Source organism: Polypterus senegalus, chromosome 1 (genome assembly GCF_016835505.1).
Source record: "Polypterus senegalus isolate Bchr_013 chromosome 1, ASM1683550v1, whole genome shotgun sequence".
Classification (NCBI taxonomy): domain Eukaryota; kingdom Metazoa; phylum Chordata; class Cladistia; order Polypteriformes; family Polypteridae; genus Polypterus; species Polypterus senegalus.
This window is the reverse complement of record NC_053154.1, coordinates 256,192,147-256,209,821: the sequence shown is the minus strand read 5'-3', so window position 1 is coordinate 256,209,821 and position 17,675 is coordinate 256,192,147. Positions and strand designations below refer to the sequence as shown.

Sequence of the window (17,675 nt, the reverse complement as noted above, 5' to 3'; positions counted from 1 at the left end):
GCTGTCACTTGGGCAGAAGTGGTTGTACTGGCACCTGTGGCATGTTACCTTTCAAATTTTTATGTTAATTGTACAGCTGCATATGCTTAAACAGATAGTTTGGGACAGGGGTCTAATTAGCAGTTAGACACAAAACAGATTAAAAATTCACACAATTGACTAAATTGTAGTGGGCTAGTTTAGTGGAAGGTGTGGGCTTGTCTCATTTTGAACCACCAGATCTGATGACATATGAAGACTGCAGAAAGAAAGAGTTGAGCAAGCTGGAGCAGATACAAGTCATCGGAGCGCTTCCAAGTTCTTCAGATTGTCTTTGAAATAAAGAAGATATGTAATGGACAAATGGTCACGGACAACTTTTAACACTGGGAGAGCAAATACTGCCAATCAATGCATAAGTTATGCATCAGACTCTTGAAACAATTTAAAGACATTGTTTATAAAGACATTGTACAAAACATTCATCGGGGTGGAGTGTTGTGATGTGATTTTTGCATATAACTTGATAAATGTTTTGTATGTCTTTATTTATAATTTAGGCAAACCAATGTAATTTAGTGGTACCTTGGTGAGAGGCATTCTTGTTTATCCCCCCATTTTTACGACTTTCTTTTTGTAATTTTACGACAGGATTTGGGGGATGTGTCTTAAACCAGTTTGATGAGCATTTCTTTGCTAAAGTCTTTTCTCCCATCCCCCACACAAAGTCAGGTTAGTGTAATATATGGTCTTTAGGAGATAAGATGTTCTATTTCACCCACTGGTCTGAGGTATGGCTGTTTGGAATTGGCTTGTCTCAGAGGCCTTCAAGTTCCATGATATCCTATTGGTTCTAGGAATTGGAGAGAACATCTATAAATGTACTTGCTCAACCACAATCTCTCTCTCTGACCCACATATGATGAAGAAGCATCTCTCTCTACTAACATATGATGAAGAAGCATCTCTCTTGCTAACCTGTGATGATGAAGACACAAAATGAAGAGCTCAGCTCAGCAGCCATATTGAACAGACATGTGGCTGAAAGCTGAGCACCAATGATGCTTTAACTAGAGACATTTTAAGTAACTGCAAGTCTGTGTGCCACCTGAATTACACATCACCATTTTATCAGGTTGTATGGTTGCCAATATTCAAATGTACTTTGCATTTTGTTATTATTTATGAATATTATCAGTAATACATTATTTTATGTGTAACTTAACTCCTGCTTGTCTTTTACTACATCTAATTGCCTGAGGTTATAGATATAGAAGGGAAGGTGGGGATATAGTTATATACAGTGGTAAGTCTGTGAGATTAGGTATTCTAAGGCTACATATTAATAATACAAAAGGGGAAAGTAGAGCAATACATATATTACTCTACCAAGATAAAACAATCAGAAACTAAGATTCTGCCTTTAATAAATCTGGTTTGGTCTTGTGATATAACAGAAGGAAGCACTTTCTCATTCCATTTAGCTAGAACTTCAGAAAGTATCTTAACATCATTAATCAGGGGTGAGATTAGTCTGTGTGATGCACATTGTAGTAAGTCTTTATTTTTCTTAGGAAAGCTGGAAATTTATGCTGGGCAAAAAGTTTAAGGTAAAATTTTGTTGTCTTTAGCTTCTGTAAACTTTGCTAATAATATTACAGCTAACTTATTTGAAAATTGTTTATAAAATTCCACTGGGTAGCCATCAGGAACTGCTGCTTTCCCACTTTGAAGTGATTTTATAATATCAAGCAATTCTGAGAGTGTCAGGGGTTTATCCAGTTCCACAGCACTAAGAGTATCTAGCTGTTGTATCTGTAATGTGTCAAAGAACTCATTAGATTATTTCTTATCTTCTTTAGACTGTGTAGAATACAAAGACTTATAGTACTCTCTAAATGTGTGGGTTATATTTTTATGGTCTATGATTTTATCTCTGTCTGTGTTGGTAACTGCTGTGATTGCATTGTGAACTTTGTCGATTTCTTGAGCTAAAATCTTATTGGCCTTCTCTGCATGTTCATAATAATGATGTGATTTAAAGATGAACTGTTCTGTTTCTTTAGTATTAAAAGGGATAACTTCTGAGTGCAAAATGTGTCTTTTAATATAAAGTGCCTCATTTGGAGACCTGGCTTATTCCAGATTTATTTTAGTAATTTCGCTGATTAACTCGGATGCCTTCTTGGTTTCCAATTTATTTTTGTGAGAAAGATATTATTAATCTGTCTTCTTAAAAATGCTTTTAGAGTTTCCCAGAGTATTCCTGCAGGGACCTCTGGGGAAGCATTTGCCTCCAGAAAAAAATCAATTTCCTTATATATGAATTCAGTACAGTGCTCCTCAGCTAATGACAGCAGTTTAAGATGCCGACAACAAAATAAATGAGTAGAACATAGTAAGTTAAGCTCCATGATCAGAGGGGTGTGGTTGGGGAGGTTACAATAGCGTCATACTTGAAAGATTTGATAGTGGGCAAAAAAATTATTTTCTATGAAGAAATATCTTCTTGAGTAATGCAGATGAACATGTGGGAAGAAGGAATACACTCTAAAGTTAGGATTTAAAAACTTCCATGGGTCTAATAAGGTCTGATCTATTACAAACTGTAATTATTTTTGCAGTACTGTATCAGATATTATCGCCACTGTAACTGGTGGTCCGATAGCCCTCCGATCCCTGGCTCCGTCGGGCTCCATCCGGACTGAGACTTGGATTCTTTCCCCAGCGGCCAGGGCGCTCATGCTGGGGCTAAACCGGCCCAAAGCCTCCACGACTGCCGCTGCCTTTCAACGGCCAGTCGTCTTCAATACCGGTCACTCCAGCTCTGTGATCGCTCAGCTGGAGCAACTGCTTTCTTCAGCCCCACCAAGTGTCAAACACTCATCTGCAGGGGTTCACCTCCCAGCTGCCTGCCTTTGCTCCATTGAATCTGCTTTCGCTCGCTCTCCTGCAACGGCTTTCCTCTATCTGCTTCCTTCTCCTTTAACCTCCCGCTCTTTCCTGTTCTCTCCCTAGCTGCCTCGCGCTTCTATTTATCATGAGGATGTGGATCAGATGTGGCAATTAGCAGTTCCCGGGAACAATTACGGATGCGGACAACTCCTCAGCTGTGCACTTAAGCTAGGACTGCCACACATCGGCCACACATACTCGCTAAGCTGCAAATGTGTCGATTATTTATTTAAACAGTGGCCTTTTTAACTTGAGCTGTGGACCTGCTACACCACACTGCCCAGTTGTTGTACAAGAAAAAAACATGTGTGCAAAATTGTGAATGAAGCATTGTGGATATGGTTTCTTCAGGAACGTCGAAGATCTACAGTACATACCTTAGAAATATTTTTCTACATGAAAATACATATGCGTTGGATTGCCCAGCCAAAAAGGCAGCTGGCCATGGGTCCAGTCCCGAGGTGGCCGGTTAAGAGGGATTGTACTGTATTCTTAAAAAAACAAAGCATAAAATCACTTTTCACTAATGTAACCGTGAATACTCTGTAAACTTCACAATAATGATCATATAAACCTACAACCTTTACAAAATGACAGATGGGCCATATATAAATACTTAATGTTAAAACAAATTCTTATATGCATAATGCATAAATAAAACATTTTCTGGGAAATACATTATTTTCATTATTAATAAGCACTGTATCTTTTTAACATTTAGCGATTATTAATCTATGAAAGAGGATCAATTACTGATCTTGAAATATGATTAAAATCATTTGCCCTCCTTCTCAAAATGTTTAATGAGAGTACATATCTGCAAGTAGCATCTTTTTAAGTTTTTGACAATTTGTAGGACAAAGGGTATGTACTTCTTTAAACATTTAAGACTTAGCCTTTATGTACTTATGCACATACTGCGCCATGTTCTAATTGATTGAGTATTTAAGAAAATGAAAACAACCTAGTAAAAGTTTTATAATCATATATTCATGCCCGCAAATCAGGCATGTCCTATACCTCAAATTTAAGAATTTATAATAATCACTTCAGTTGGTTGTACAGTAATTTGGCACGCTAAGTTAGTAATTGTTCTGTTGTATGCAAACACTAATAAATGCAGAGAATATAGATTTAATTTTAGAAAGGAAGCAGCTCAGTATCTAATAAATGGAAGTTCTTCTTCTGAGATGCAAAGTGGGGTGATCGTAGCAGAATCAAGAAGTGAATTGTGTAGCGGTATAAACTTGTCCCACTTGAGTAACAAGTAGTAGTGTCACTGCCTAAAGAAAGATGAGGTCAACAGACAAAGTTGGTGAGAACAAAACATTATAGATTCCCCACCATGACCTGAGGCAGCTGTGCTGCATATTGTACACTATAACACTCTGGACAAACAGGACCTGCCAGTAGCCTAAACAACAGGCTAATTAACTGATTACTTGCTGAATGCACATGAAAGCACACAAAGTTATTAAAAACACACACAACAAAGCAGAGCATGCAGTTCTCTGTAGAAATTGTAATGTGGAGTGAAAAACAAATAAACTCTATGCCTGCTATGGACTTATCATACCATGTACTGTATATGACAATATTTAAGTTGTCTAGCATGAGAAGTAACATTACGTTTATTAGGTTCACAAACTAGGTCATTCTGTTCATAATGTAAAAATTCATTAACTAGAACCACATGAGTCCTAGTAACTAAAAATCTTAAATTAATAATTAGAATAATTTCACTATTAAAATATGGTGGGAAAACACAAGTGTATGGCCAGACATAGTATCCTAGCTATTATATAATTAATATAAATAATAAATGGATAATCAAATAACTGTTTCACATAATTTTGACCAGAAAAATGAAATGCATATGCATATCAGAAGCACTAAGATATAAAATGAACACAACTGCTTTTTAATTAATTATATATGACAGGAAATTAAAGAAATGGACAGCAACAGATTCTGTTATAAACAGAAACATTATAGTAGTGATAAGATACCTAACTCTGTACATGAGAACAGCTGTCACTAATGGAAAAATGGCAGAATAGGGGAATGAAATGTGAAAGGTCTCTGCTGTGGGTAGCACAAACCATCATACAGTTTTTGAACAGTACATCTAGAAAAGTGTCTGTGACCATATGTCATGTGCCTTGGTTAAGCTAATCTATATTTACTTGGTTATTATAAGGAGACGATCACAGCAGTCAAGCTTTAACCATGCAGTTCAAAGTGGATGGGAATTTCTTGCTTATTATCTCACTCCAAACCTATATTTATACATTATATATAAATAGATACATACACAAACTGTGTATCAATTAAGTCTGTGAATACTGTATATAAGTATATATGTATCACACATATATACACACATGCAAACACAATACATAAACACAAAAGTGGCAAAAGTGTTCTTTCAAATTGCTATTAACAGCATCACAGTGTTAGGAATTTGGTGGCTATACCATAATATCCATGCTTTACACTCAGTTGTTCTATTTAGCGAATTAGACACTTACCATGAAAAATCTTGAAATTTTAAAAGCAGCTACTTTTAAAATATTTTATCAAATCCAAAATTTGAAATATGCTCATAGAAGTGAAGCATCAGGTGCTGGTGCCAATTCTTCCATGAGAAGAATTACAAGAATTCCATTAAAACACTACCCTAGAAAGAAAAACACAATCATTAGGGTAAGTTCATTATTAACTTTTAAGTAATGATGCACATGATTAATAGCACAGTGGTTATCTTTGGTTGCTTCACAGCTCTATAGTGTTGAGTTCCCATGCCTGGCTTAGGCAGTGTATAGATTTCCAAATAGGTTTTTTCCATTTTTTTTTCCTTAAATCCAACAAAGATTTTTGGTTTAGGTTGATTGAAGACTGTAACCGCTTCCTAATGAAATAGGTATAGATGTGCAAGTGACTTTGTAATGAATTAGACTAACAGAGAAACTGGAGCTGATTTCACCTGATACTGCTGGTATTGGGTCTGACTGCCCCTACGACCATCTATTGGAATAAACGGGACTGAAAGTAAAAGAATGCTTATCTTTTTGGGTGAAAATGTAAGGGAAGTACTATGTACATTGAGGTTGTAAGCAGTATTAAATAATTCACAGTAATCTGTAAAATACTCCAGCAATTACAACTTACAACATATTATCGGGAAGACTGGAAATATGTTACATATCAAAATAGGAGACCAAGGAAAGTCATTGTCTAAACTTAATACAATTATAAGGTTACAGGTGGCAGGAACCAACCATGGATGAAGTACCAATCCATCACAAAAGGATGCTCATGCACACAGCCACAGTCACATGGAGCATGTAAAGTAACTGCTTAACCTAACGCTTATGTCTTTCTAATGTGGAAAGAAAAACCAGGGTACCTAGATTATTATCCATTAGGACAGAAAAGAAAATGCACACTCCACACAGACAGTGACCAGGCAGGGTTTGGAACCCAGTATGCTGAATTTGTGAGATGGCAGTGCTAATGAAAGGAAACTTTATCCTTACAATATATATGTTTTTGTACACTGTCCGCTTTTATTGCAACAATTAAGATTATGTCATTGTATGCTCTTTTCAGAACCAAGAATCCAAGGTCACATACATGCAGGAGTTGAATTAGGCCATCTGAAGATTAATAAATTACATTCCACTCCCTAGACTAGTTCCCATGACACTACGTAAACATTCACTCCAGAGCCTGGAGAGTCTTACAAACTCTCTTTTAAAAGGGAAGTTTTACATTCATAAATTATATACATAAGTAAAATTCACCATTCTTGCAATGACTCTATTTAGGGGAAAAAGTAATGAAATCACCTACAAAAGTAACGTCCATGTAAGCACTGACATATTCAAACTTTATTATGATGCATGGTTTTAAACAAATTGAGGAAACGTGTGATAATAATCATTCCAAAACTCACTTATACCCAAAGGGATCCAAACTGAACGTCACACTTCCTTTTCCCACAGACAAAAGTGCCACATTAATTCTCTTCAAAAACAATTTTCTTTTCCAAGCATAACATTACATTCCCTACAGTTTATCACATCTTTTTTTATCTTTGCTGACTAAGCAAAATATTTTGGACAAGAATCTCATGAGTTCACGCAACATGAATGATAAACAAATCATCAGCAATTTAAAACTGAATTTAGCACCAGCTGGGCATCTTGTCCTCTAGATTTGAATCAACCTTGAGGATTTATCCATATTTCAAACTATTTTTTTAACAGACTTACAGTACATATTGAATTTTCTTGCACACCCGCATCCTGTGAAACAGAGCTTAAACTGAAACCAAGGTTTCACAGAGAGCTATACAGTAATTGATTTTGCAGTTTGTCGAGGGTAACACTGCAACATTTCAAAATTGTCATTTCTGCTAAACTGGTAAGTTTGTTATCATACCAGGGAAAAAAACAGGCAAGTATTAAACCTAGTAGTCTCTGGAGAAAGTCTGGGCTCATTCCAGAGAGAAAACATTTTCTGTGTAAAAAGACCAATTGTATAAGGACACAGATTTCACAAAGTATTTAGCAAAAACACACCTCACTAGAGCTGGAATTTGGAAAGATGAAGCATAAAATGAAGTAAAGAAAGAGATACTGTTGTTAAGTCTTGGTTAGACTTGAGAAAAAATCTGAAAGCATGTGCTGCTACAGGGGACACCAAAGTTTAAATGATGCCTCTATGTTGATGTTCACACAAGATAAACCTTTACTTAGCAAGTAAACTGATAGAATTACCAAGATATTAGAGAACTGAAACAGACATAAAGTTTTACATGATACCTAAAAATCCAGAAGGAAGGAAGTCAAATACTCTTGCTTCCTTTGCTTTGACCAAGGTACACACATTGGTCGATTTAAATTAGTACTTTAATAGCACAGTATCAAGAGAAGACTCCAGCCATGCTTAAGCACACTAACCTGCCATGATGAATGAACATTATCCTAGCATATATATTAGCCTGCCATTGCTAATATCTAAAATATACCGATTAGCTGATTCAACCACAAGTCATTAAATCAGTGAGCTGCAATGAAGGAGTATCTCCTTTACACCTTCCTTATTTACTTACAATAGAAAGGAAAGGAAGAGTCTGATAATTATTTATGGAATTATATCAATTGTCCTGGTAACATTAGGTGCAAGGTAGGAACCAACCGTGGACTGGCTACACTCATGCATGTACCCACATTTACTCATACTGCACCTATCATTATAAATGGCAAATCTGAAGAAAAGCCCACACAAATGCAAGATGATCATGCAAACTACACACAGTGTACAGGTTGACCTTTAAATCCGGTCCCCTGGGGCTGTTAGACAACAGCATGACCCAATGCAACACAATCCTGCCCTAAAGTATTTAAATTGCATAATATTAACCCACTGGTGATAGTAGCTATACCACATTTACAAGATTTAGAAACCGACAAAATGTAATCTCACTGCCCGAGGGCAGCAAACCAGTTATAATGACAAGTTAAATACTCACATGGTATCCTTATCTCTGTTGTGTAAATTCTTGTCTAATAAATTAAACATGTATAATTTTTGTCTTTAAAGGATAAGTCACTTTTTACAAATTTACAAATCCAGACATCATTACTATGAACATGGAGAGAAAGCTAATAAGCTGTTAGCTCAACAAATTCACAAGCAAGAAGTGCGCAATGCAATCTCGGTAATTACTAACAGGAATGGAGATAAAATCATCGAACACAAAAATATAATGCACACTTTCAGAGACTACTATAAATCCCTATATACTACTGAGTTTAAAGAAGACAATACATAATCTAATGCATTTCTGGATACATTACATATACCACAAATAGACGCTATTAGTGTGGAGGAACTTGATAAACCTCTGGCGTTATCAGAATTACTAGATGCTATAAAGTCACTCCAAGGCGGAAAAGCAGCAGGCCCTGATGGCTACCCTGCAGAGTTTTACAAGAAATTCTCCGCTCAGCTAGCTCCCCTCCTATTAGCAACATTTACAGAAGCCAGAGATAACCAATCTCTCCCGCAAACCTTTCGCCAAGCACTAATCACTGTCTTTCCAAAACAAAATAAGGACTTATTACAATGTGCATCATACAGACCAATTTCACTTCTGAATAATGACGTTAAAATACTCTCTAAAATCATAGCCAGAAGGATGGAGAAAGTGCTCCCTCTGTAATATCACAAGACCAAACTGGATTTATTAGGGGCCGACACTTATCTTCAAATCTTCGACGCCTGTTTAATGTAATATACTCACCAACTAAATCAAACACCCCAGAAATATTATTATCATTGGATGCAGAAAAGCATTCGACATGATTGAATGGAAATACCTTTTACTACATTGGAGAAGTTTGGGTTTGGCCCAACATTTGTGCATGGATTAAATTACTGTATACTAACCCAGAAGCTTCAGTTTGCATCAACAACATTTGCTCAGACTACTTTAAACTAGAACGTGGCACTAGACAAGGATGCCCTTGTCACCACTGCTGTTTGCATTGCCATTGAACCACTGGCAATACATTGTCGAAATACTGATCAGATAAAGGGGATTAGCAGAGAAGGACTGGAACAGAAAATCTCATTATATGCAGATGACATGGTACTGTATATATCGGACCCAGAAAATTCTGTGCCTGCAGTCTTAGCAGCACTCACAGAATTTCAAAAGATCTCTGGTCTCAGAATTAATCTGAATAAAAGTGTACTCTTTCCAGTGAATTTCAAGCATATAATATTAGATTAGACACCCTACCTTTTATCATTGCAGAACAGTTTAAATACCTCGGGGTAAACATCACAAGTAAACATAAAGCTCTTTATCAACAAAATTTCGCAGTCTGCATGGAAAAAATTAAACAAGACTTGCATAGATGGTCAACCCTTCATCTCACACTAGCTGGAAGAATTAACACTGTTAAGATGAATATTCTTCCTAAGCTCCTTTTTTTATTTCAAAACATCCCAATATACATTAATAAATCATTCTTTAAGCAATTAGATTCAACAATAACCTCATTTATTTGGAATTCAAAACATCCACGCATCAAAAGAGCGACCCTACAAAGACAAAAGGCAGAAGGTGGCATGGCTCTACCTAACTTCCAGTTTTATTACTGGGCAGCAAATATACAGTCGATAAGAACCTGGACACAAATAGAAGAACATACACAGGCATGGACCGCAATAGAAGTAAAATCCTGCAGTACTTCTTTGTATTCCTTGCTCTGTGCTCCAATAAACACACGCTATCGGCAATACACTAATAACCCAATTGTGCTCCACTCACTTAGAATCTGGAACCAATGTAGAAAGCATTTTAAGACGGAGAAGCTTCTATCTGTGGCACCTCTGCAAGAGAACCACCTCTTTCAACCTTCACAAACATATGCAGTTTTAATATCTGGAAAAATTTGGAATTAACTTGCTTAGAGATCTTTATATAGACAACGTCTTTGCATCCTATGAACAATTACATTCCAAATTTAACATTCCAGCTACACATTTTTTTTCACTATCTTCAAATCAGGAACTTTGTTAAACAGAACCTTCCAGATTTTCCTCATCTTGCACCCTCATCCATGCTGGAAAAATTATTGCTCAATTTCAAGGAGTTAGACTCCATCTCTACAATATATAAAATCATTTTACAATCCCTTCCTTTCAAAGATCCAAGAGGACACTGGGAAAAGATCTCTCAATTAATATATCAGAAAAGGAGTGGAAAGTAGCAATGCAGAGAATTCACTCAAGCTCCATATGCGCAAAGCATACAATTATACAACTCAAAATTATATATCGAGCACATCTGTCTCGACTAAAACTCTCCAAAATGTTTCCAGGACATGATCCAACCTGCGAACGCTGCAACCAAGCCCCAGCCTCAACAGGTCACATGTTCTGGGCCTGCACCAAATTAACATTATTCTGGACAAAAATTTTAATTACCTGTCAGACAGCCTTGGACTCACAATCCCTCCTAACCCATTAACAGCTGTGTTTGGGGTTCTTCCAGAGGGGTTTAAAGTGGAGAAGGACAAACAAATCGTGATTGCATTCACTACACTGTTGGCACGCAGACTCATTCTGATAAACTGGAAGAATCCAAACTCTCCTTTTTTAAGTCAGTGGGAAACCGATGTGTTATATTATTTGAAATTGGAAAAAATCAAATACTCAGTTAGAGGATCTGTACAGACCTTTTTCAGAACATGGCAGGATCTAATCAGTAATATTTTAAAATAAGATCATAAAGCACAGAGAATTTTTTTTTTAAAGTAGGTATGTTTACAAGCCTTAAATTTAACGTTATTTGGCTTGCTCTCTCTCTCAGGGGTGGGGATCGATCTGTTCTTAACTCAATTTTTCTTTTTGTAAAATCTTGATTGCTTTGTATGGATTGTAATAAAATTAATAATAAAAAAAAAGTCACTTTTAACAAGCAGTTACTTTCTGACATTAATTTAAAAAATGTTCTAATGTACTTTCTCAGTCTTAAATGAAACCTACTACTAATACCGCACATAAGGGCTTGTAGGAATCAGTTAGGATTTATTTACTTATAAGTCGTCTCTTTATAAAAGCAGGGTTCTGATGTCGCCCACTCCCAATTATTTTTCCAAAAAAGAATTTTTTTGTTTTCTCACAATAATGATTAATTCTACCTATTATGAAGTTTACATTTATACTGTATTTGTGTAGAATTAATTTCGGGCACACTACTTCATTAAAATTTTAACTCCACTTTCATTTTTTAGAAATCATTACTTCTAGCACAGGGTCTATTATATGATATGTAGTTTAACTGTATTTACATTATAACACCAAGAGAAATTTCTAGCAACTCTGTTGCCTGGCAATAAAGAAGTTTAAGAATAAACCTGAAACCATGCTTACAATAAAGCACCCATCCTGTTTGTCACTCACTTAATTCTATTTAATATTATGGTGGCCGAAGGCTATCTTGGAAGCTTTCAACACAAAGTGAGAACTACCAATGAATGGGGCACCAGTGAGTCATGGGGCATATTTATGCATAAGCCCACAATGCCCCAACTTACAGTGACCAAACCCATCAAAACCAGTGGAATAATTGATTAAAACTGGAGTATCTAAAGAAAAATAGGCACAGACATTGAGATAATATGGAGACTACACACAGAAAGTGATTAAGCCAGGATTTTGGTGCAGTCTCTTGTTAGACTTTAACACTAATGACAGGACCACCATGCTGCCCTGAACAGCAAGTCATTGGTGTTAAACAGTATGAATTCAGTGTTTAATTTCCCAATAATCACATAAAATTTGCTTCTACTCACGTTGTATTAAATATCCTGTAATAAACAGCCAATAGCTAAGATGTGGTGTCATCACTGCAAAACGCCTGGCCTGTATATACTATGAGTGTGTAATTATATTCATCAAAGAAATGAGATTATCATGTTTGCTGCTTATTTCCTGAGAAAAACTCTGAGATACTGAATGTGTCTTACTATGATATTCATGGCTTTTAAATAACAACAGAATTGTGAAAGACTAAGCTGAAATTTAAGATCAAAGAACGGTAGAACTACCATCCTTTTATAATGATAAAATAGAATTAAATGTGGATACAGTGACCATGTCACGAGTGGATCAATAATACAGAAAGAAGCAGAGTAAAGCTAACTTGAAAAAGCACAAGCAGTGGAGGATAACCTCTCATAACACTTAACGTCAGACAAGTGTCTGTGAGGCAGGAAGTCTTTCATCTTCCTGCACTTGCACGAATGCCACAAATACAGCCTTGTCTAAACATCCTGATTTCTTTGAATTATGAGTTACAAAAGCAGCCTAGCTGATTAACTTTACATTAAAATAGAAAACAAAAGAAATTCACAAACCATTAAAAAAACTCTAATGTATATCTCAATCGAATTTGGTCAAACTTAAATACAAAATGCTAAATCCAAATTTTCCCAAAGATACTGTAAAAAAAGTGACCTAGAATAGGTTCATTTATTTCTCTAATTTAAATATTTCTTATTTGGGTATCACTGCCAGTCTAAACATGGGAACAATAAAAAGGGAACCAAGATTATAAAGGTTTCATGTTTCTGTGTGCTTTACACAATGTGAGGATTGTATTAAACTCCTTTAAAAAAAATCCGACTTTCATGCATATGGTTTGTGTGGACAACTATATGAATGTTTATTAATGAACAAAACTTCAATAACTTCAGTCCTGACAGGGTTGCAGCTAGGAGTTCTGCAAGCCTCAATGAAACTTAGTGCACCCTTATTATTAAAAAAACAACACTCAAGGTTCTTAGTAACCTGCTTTGCCCCTTTCTAGAGCATGACCTATTTGTTTAGGCAACAATGAGTACAATGCAAGAACCAAACCAATATGAGACACAACCACACATGCCATCACATTGGGTATAATTAATAAATAAATACATACATACATATATAAATTTTGACTTGGGGGTGCAGGATAAACACCCAGTGAAAACCATTAGATTGTAAAATAGAATACATAGGAATGACCAGGTCAAAAAAGAACAGCACTTACTGCTAAGTGACCCATGATTGTGAGATTTATCCACTGTCAAATCTAATTAATCCAATTTGGGTGCAACATCTTAATCAACCCTGCATGGGCAAGATGCCAGCCTATCAAATGAAACATTCATGCTCACACTCAGATCAGTTTTAAAAACTCTACATGACTTTATGCTGTGCAGCGAAAACCACAGTGACCAAAATGAAAATGTGCAAACTCTAAAAGGGTAGTGACGCAACCAGTTTCCTTTAGGCAAAATGTAGCAGCTCAAACCACTATGCTATCATGTCGCCTTGATTGCCAATTTTACACTTTGTGAATAAAAAAACAATACTACAAGGCACAGTATGTTCTGTATAACTTTCATTTTATACTACCACTCTCTAGTTTTTAAATCAATGTGTAAAACCATCAGCTTATTCAAATAAATGATCTAGACAGTAGGAAAAAAGAGCTGGTAACTGTTGGAAAACCGTGTTCACCTGGAAGCAAACTTTAAATGTTGATGTCTGAAGGATATAAAATGCCTTGTAGTATAGAGATATTCAGACTCCTACAATTGGACAAGACTTCACTTTAAAAACTGTTATGAAAATCAGTGTAATACATTTATTAGGAGGTCACCATTTTCTGCCAAAATGTTTCACATTACTCATTTAGCTGATATGTAGTGGATATGTAGTATATTCCATATTTTTCCAATCATAATGGTCAAAAGAGTCAAGAATCTGCAGGACCACTCTAAATCGACCACCTTTTAGGATAAATAACTGAAAATAGGTTTAAACTTGTTGCCCTCCTCTTAAGGTGTGTTATTTTAATTATTTTTTTCTGCACACCCTATCGATGTAGCAATTGTTGTAGCCCAGAGCCAGATGTTTAAAAACCTTTGTGGTTTTTACAGTTGCCAATGGTGACTCATGCACACATATCTATCCATCCACCCATTCTAAACCTATTAATTCAAATTATGACATGTTGAACGCAAGTTAAAGTTCACCATGTGTAGCAGCATATTAAGAAAGACACTCCTTTATCAACTTTTAAAAGTAGTAACTTTGATTTTGGACTGTTGGACCAGTCAAAAAAAAAAAAACTTTCAAAACAAAACAACAAAAGCTCTGCTTTTCCTGAAGGATGAAAACTTTCGCAGATGTATCGGGGTGGTGAATTCCCTTTGACCTTTGCAAGTATAACAGTAATTCATTATACTGGGCTTTGTCAGCTGTGCTCACAGCGCTTCACAAAGAAGAGCCATCACTTCCTCATATTTTTCTCACAGCCAAAGCGGTTCAATAAAAGCTTGTTGGAACCACGCCGTTTTATTCTCCGATGTTCTCCGTCCATCTCGCATTTAATTAGAAGCTTCTTGTAAAAGCCTATTGTTTCCTTTTTAAAGCATCACTTCGTCACTATATACTGCATTGACCTATCTCCAAAAAAAACCCCACGGTTGTTCGTGCCTTCTGAATGTTTATTGTTACTAGATTAACTGTCTGCTTTTTCAGATGTTTCGGCACTTCTGTGATCAGCAGGGAACCAAAGCGCTTCTTCCAGGATTAGTAGTGCTATTCAGCTTTGCAGGACCAAAACAACGACACACCCAAACTACACCTACACATCTTTTGGGATCTATGCTCTCTGCGTCAAATAGTAAGCTTAAAGGCTACCTTTATTTTATTAAAAATATCCACAAACAACTTTTATTAATCCCTGCCAATGGATACCCCCGTGTCTGCGTAGTCACGGCGCTTTTGTTGCTTTTCCATTCGCAGAAGATTTTCCGAACGGTTTTGTTATTTGCGGTTTATTCTGCTGCGCGTTTTAAAAGGTGTTCTCATAAAGGCAAATTCAATGCATGCCTTGCCGGCTTCTCTGCTGACTTGAGTCACTGTCGGATGTTTTTTCACTTCACGGTGGCTAAAGAAAGATAAACAGAATTTTCCCAGACTTGGAAACTTTTAAAGTAACATAAATAGTGCTATTCATTATAAATCACAGTTAAGCAACAGTCAAAATTACGTTCCAAAAATCATAGCATCTCTTTTTTGCCATCGAAATTTACAGAAGAGAAACTCCCTTGTATACAACAGTGCACAAAAATAACTGACTTTTGTACGAAAGTGGCTTAAATAAATCCGAATTTTAATATAAGTAGCAGCGAACCATAAGATTCGTTTTCTGAACCTGTTTTGACAGGTTTTTGACTCTTCAGGAGCCGGGATACAGCAAAAGGTACAAGGCAGGAACCAAACTGGGTGGGACGGTAGTCTAACACTAGGCAAACATAGGCATCTTATATCAGCAACGATGATTCTGACCAACCTCGCCGTGAAAACTAAAGGTGTGCGGAAAAACCCAAACCGCGTGTTTCTTCGTGTTTGTGACACAATCAAACATAAATGCATTATATACAATAAAAATATTGAATTAAACAAAAGATAAATAAGCACATAAAAAGTATATAACTTCACCTGTTCTCAAGTTTTCAAAGCCGTTCTATACCATTTCAGGGACTGATGAAGGCACACATATATTCAGTAGGTTGCACTTACCATCATTCAAAGAAGTTAACAGAAGTCCAGACTTTCAGGTTCTCCGCCAGCTGCAAAGAATTAACACATCCCTCGGATCACTATTTTCATTCAAATTTTAAAGTGAAAAGAATGTAATCATTAAAAGATTTCCTGCTAACTGTGCACGTCACTCAAAGATAAAATGATCGAAGTAGAAGTTTGATCCTTGATCGCAGAAAGACTAAAAAATGCATCCCGTTCCTCGCGCAGGTCGTGGTCCACTTTGAATCTCAATAAGGCATTAAAGTAATCGGTACGAAGCAAAGTTACATGCTTTAATCGTTATCATCCACGAGGCAGTGCCTCTCTTCCATGTGGAGATGTGTGTATGCGCTTGTACTTTCTTTTGTTTCGCTCTGCTTAAGATAATGATCACAGCATCGCACACATCACGCACGCACGCAGTACAGCAGGTCGCCTGAGTGCGCAAAAGAAGAGCTATTAGTTTAATAGAGCTTTTAAAAGAGCGAGTTGGTCTCCGCGTCAGTTGTCAGGTCACGTGGTCACCAGCCTCTCTGGCCGTCAGCAGTTCAACCCTGTCTGAATCGAAGGTTTCATATTATTCTCCTAACCTCTAGTGTCGGGTATTTCTCGTGCTCTGGTCTAACCTAGCGCTCGCTGGACTTAAGTAAAGTGAAAGAGGACTTTTCTCATTTATTTATGCTCAGACGATTATAAGATTCTGAGGAGCACAAGCTTATGTGGTGGGACATTATAAGTGCAATGTTTATAAAGCCACGCAAGTAAAGTATATATACGGGTAATGTAAAGGGGTTTTCGATTGACTAGGGTGAAAGTCTTGATGAATTATTTTGTCATTTTTTTTATCCATTGTTTAACGTGATGGTTCGTCCTGCGTTATGTCAGACTGCCCGCACGTTTTCAGCGCATCGTAATCCCTTGTGCACCATCTAAAAATTTGGTATTTTATATGTTGAATTAAACACATATTTTAATAAATGTTATAAAAAATGTATCTTCTAAAGCAAAATGTAGCAGAAGAACGGGAAACATCTCTAGATGACCCTTCCCTGACTACTCCGACTAGCTGTTTCCCTTGTATTTTTGGAATCCTTCAACACTCCGTCAAATTCATAAAGTTACTGGTGTTCGGAACGTCATGATCCATATCTAGGACCATTTAGACCTACACTGCGACCTACAATTCATCCTCTTTCATTCTTTTAAATCAATGCAATCATTTAAAAATGCATTACTGCCCAAATAAATACAAATAAAATACTTGCTATAGCTTAAAATGACTGTTTAAATCCTGGCCTTCAAGAACAGTTTATTGTTTCTATAAAATCAATATTAGAGGCCAAAATAATGATAATTTTACTTTATTTTGTACATTTTACTTTACCTGGTTTGTTTCAATATCATTATGCTTGTCATTTTATTGTACTCATTATAGTAAAATTCATTATTTTTATTTTTTGGAAACCAATTTGAACCTTTTGCTAGTTTGCATAAAGGGTGATATATACAGTGGATTCAGAAAGAATTCAGACCCCTTCAATTTTAACACATGTTACTAAGTTGCAGCCTTATGCTAA

The 17,675-nt window shown here is 36.3% G+C and overlaps 1 protein-coding gene across 3 annotated transcripts in view; it reads right to left on the bottom strand.

Annotated features, from left to right (window-relative positions):
- The window catches only part of chst3a (carbohydrate (chondroitin 6) sulfotransferase 3a), a 71,540-nt gene extending 54,972 nt beyond the window's left edge, over nucleotides 1–16,568 (bottom strand). The window contains exons 1-2 of one of the 3 annotated variants that reach the window (XM_039772427.1): nucleotides 16,096–16,568; nucleotides 5,466–5,614 (exon numbers count right to left, since the gene is read on the bottom strand). The gene's annotated coding sequence lies outside the window, so the exon portion shown is untranslated. Of the gene's footprint in view, nucleotides 1–3,311; nucleotides 3,401–5,465; nucleotides 5,615–16,095 lie in introns of those variants that run through there. The other 2 variants (XM_039772418.1, XM_039772437.1) reach the window with 2 other exon arrangements.
- Between the last annotated feature and the right edge of the window lie 1,107 nt (nucleotides 16,569–17,675).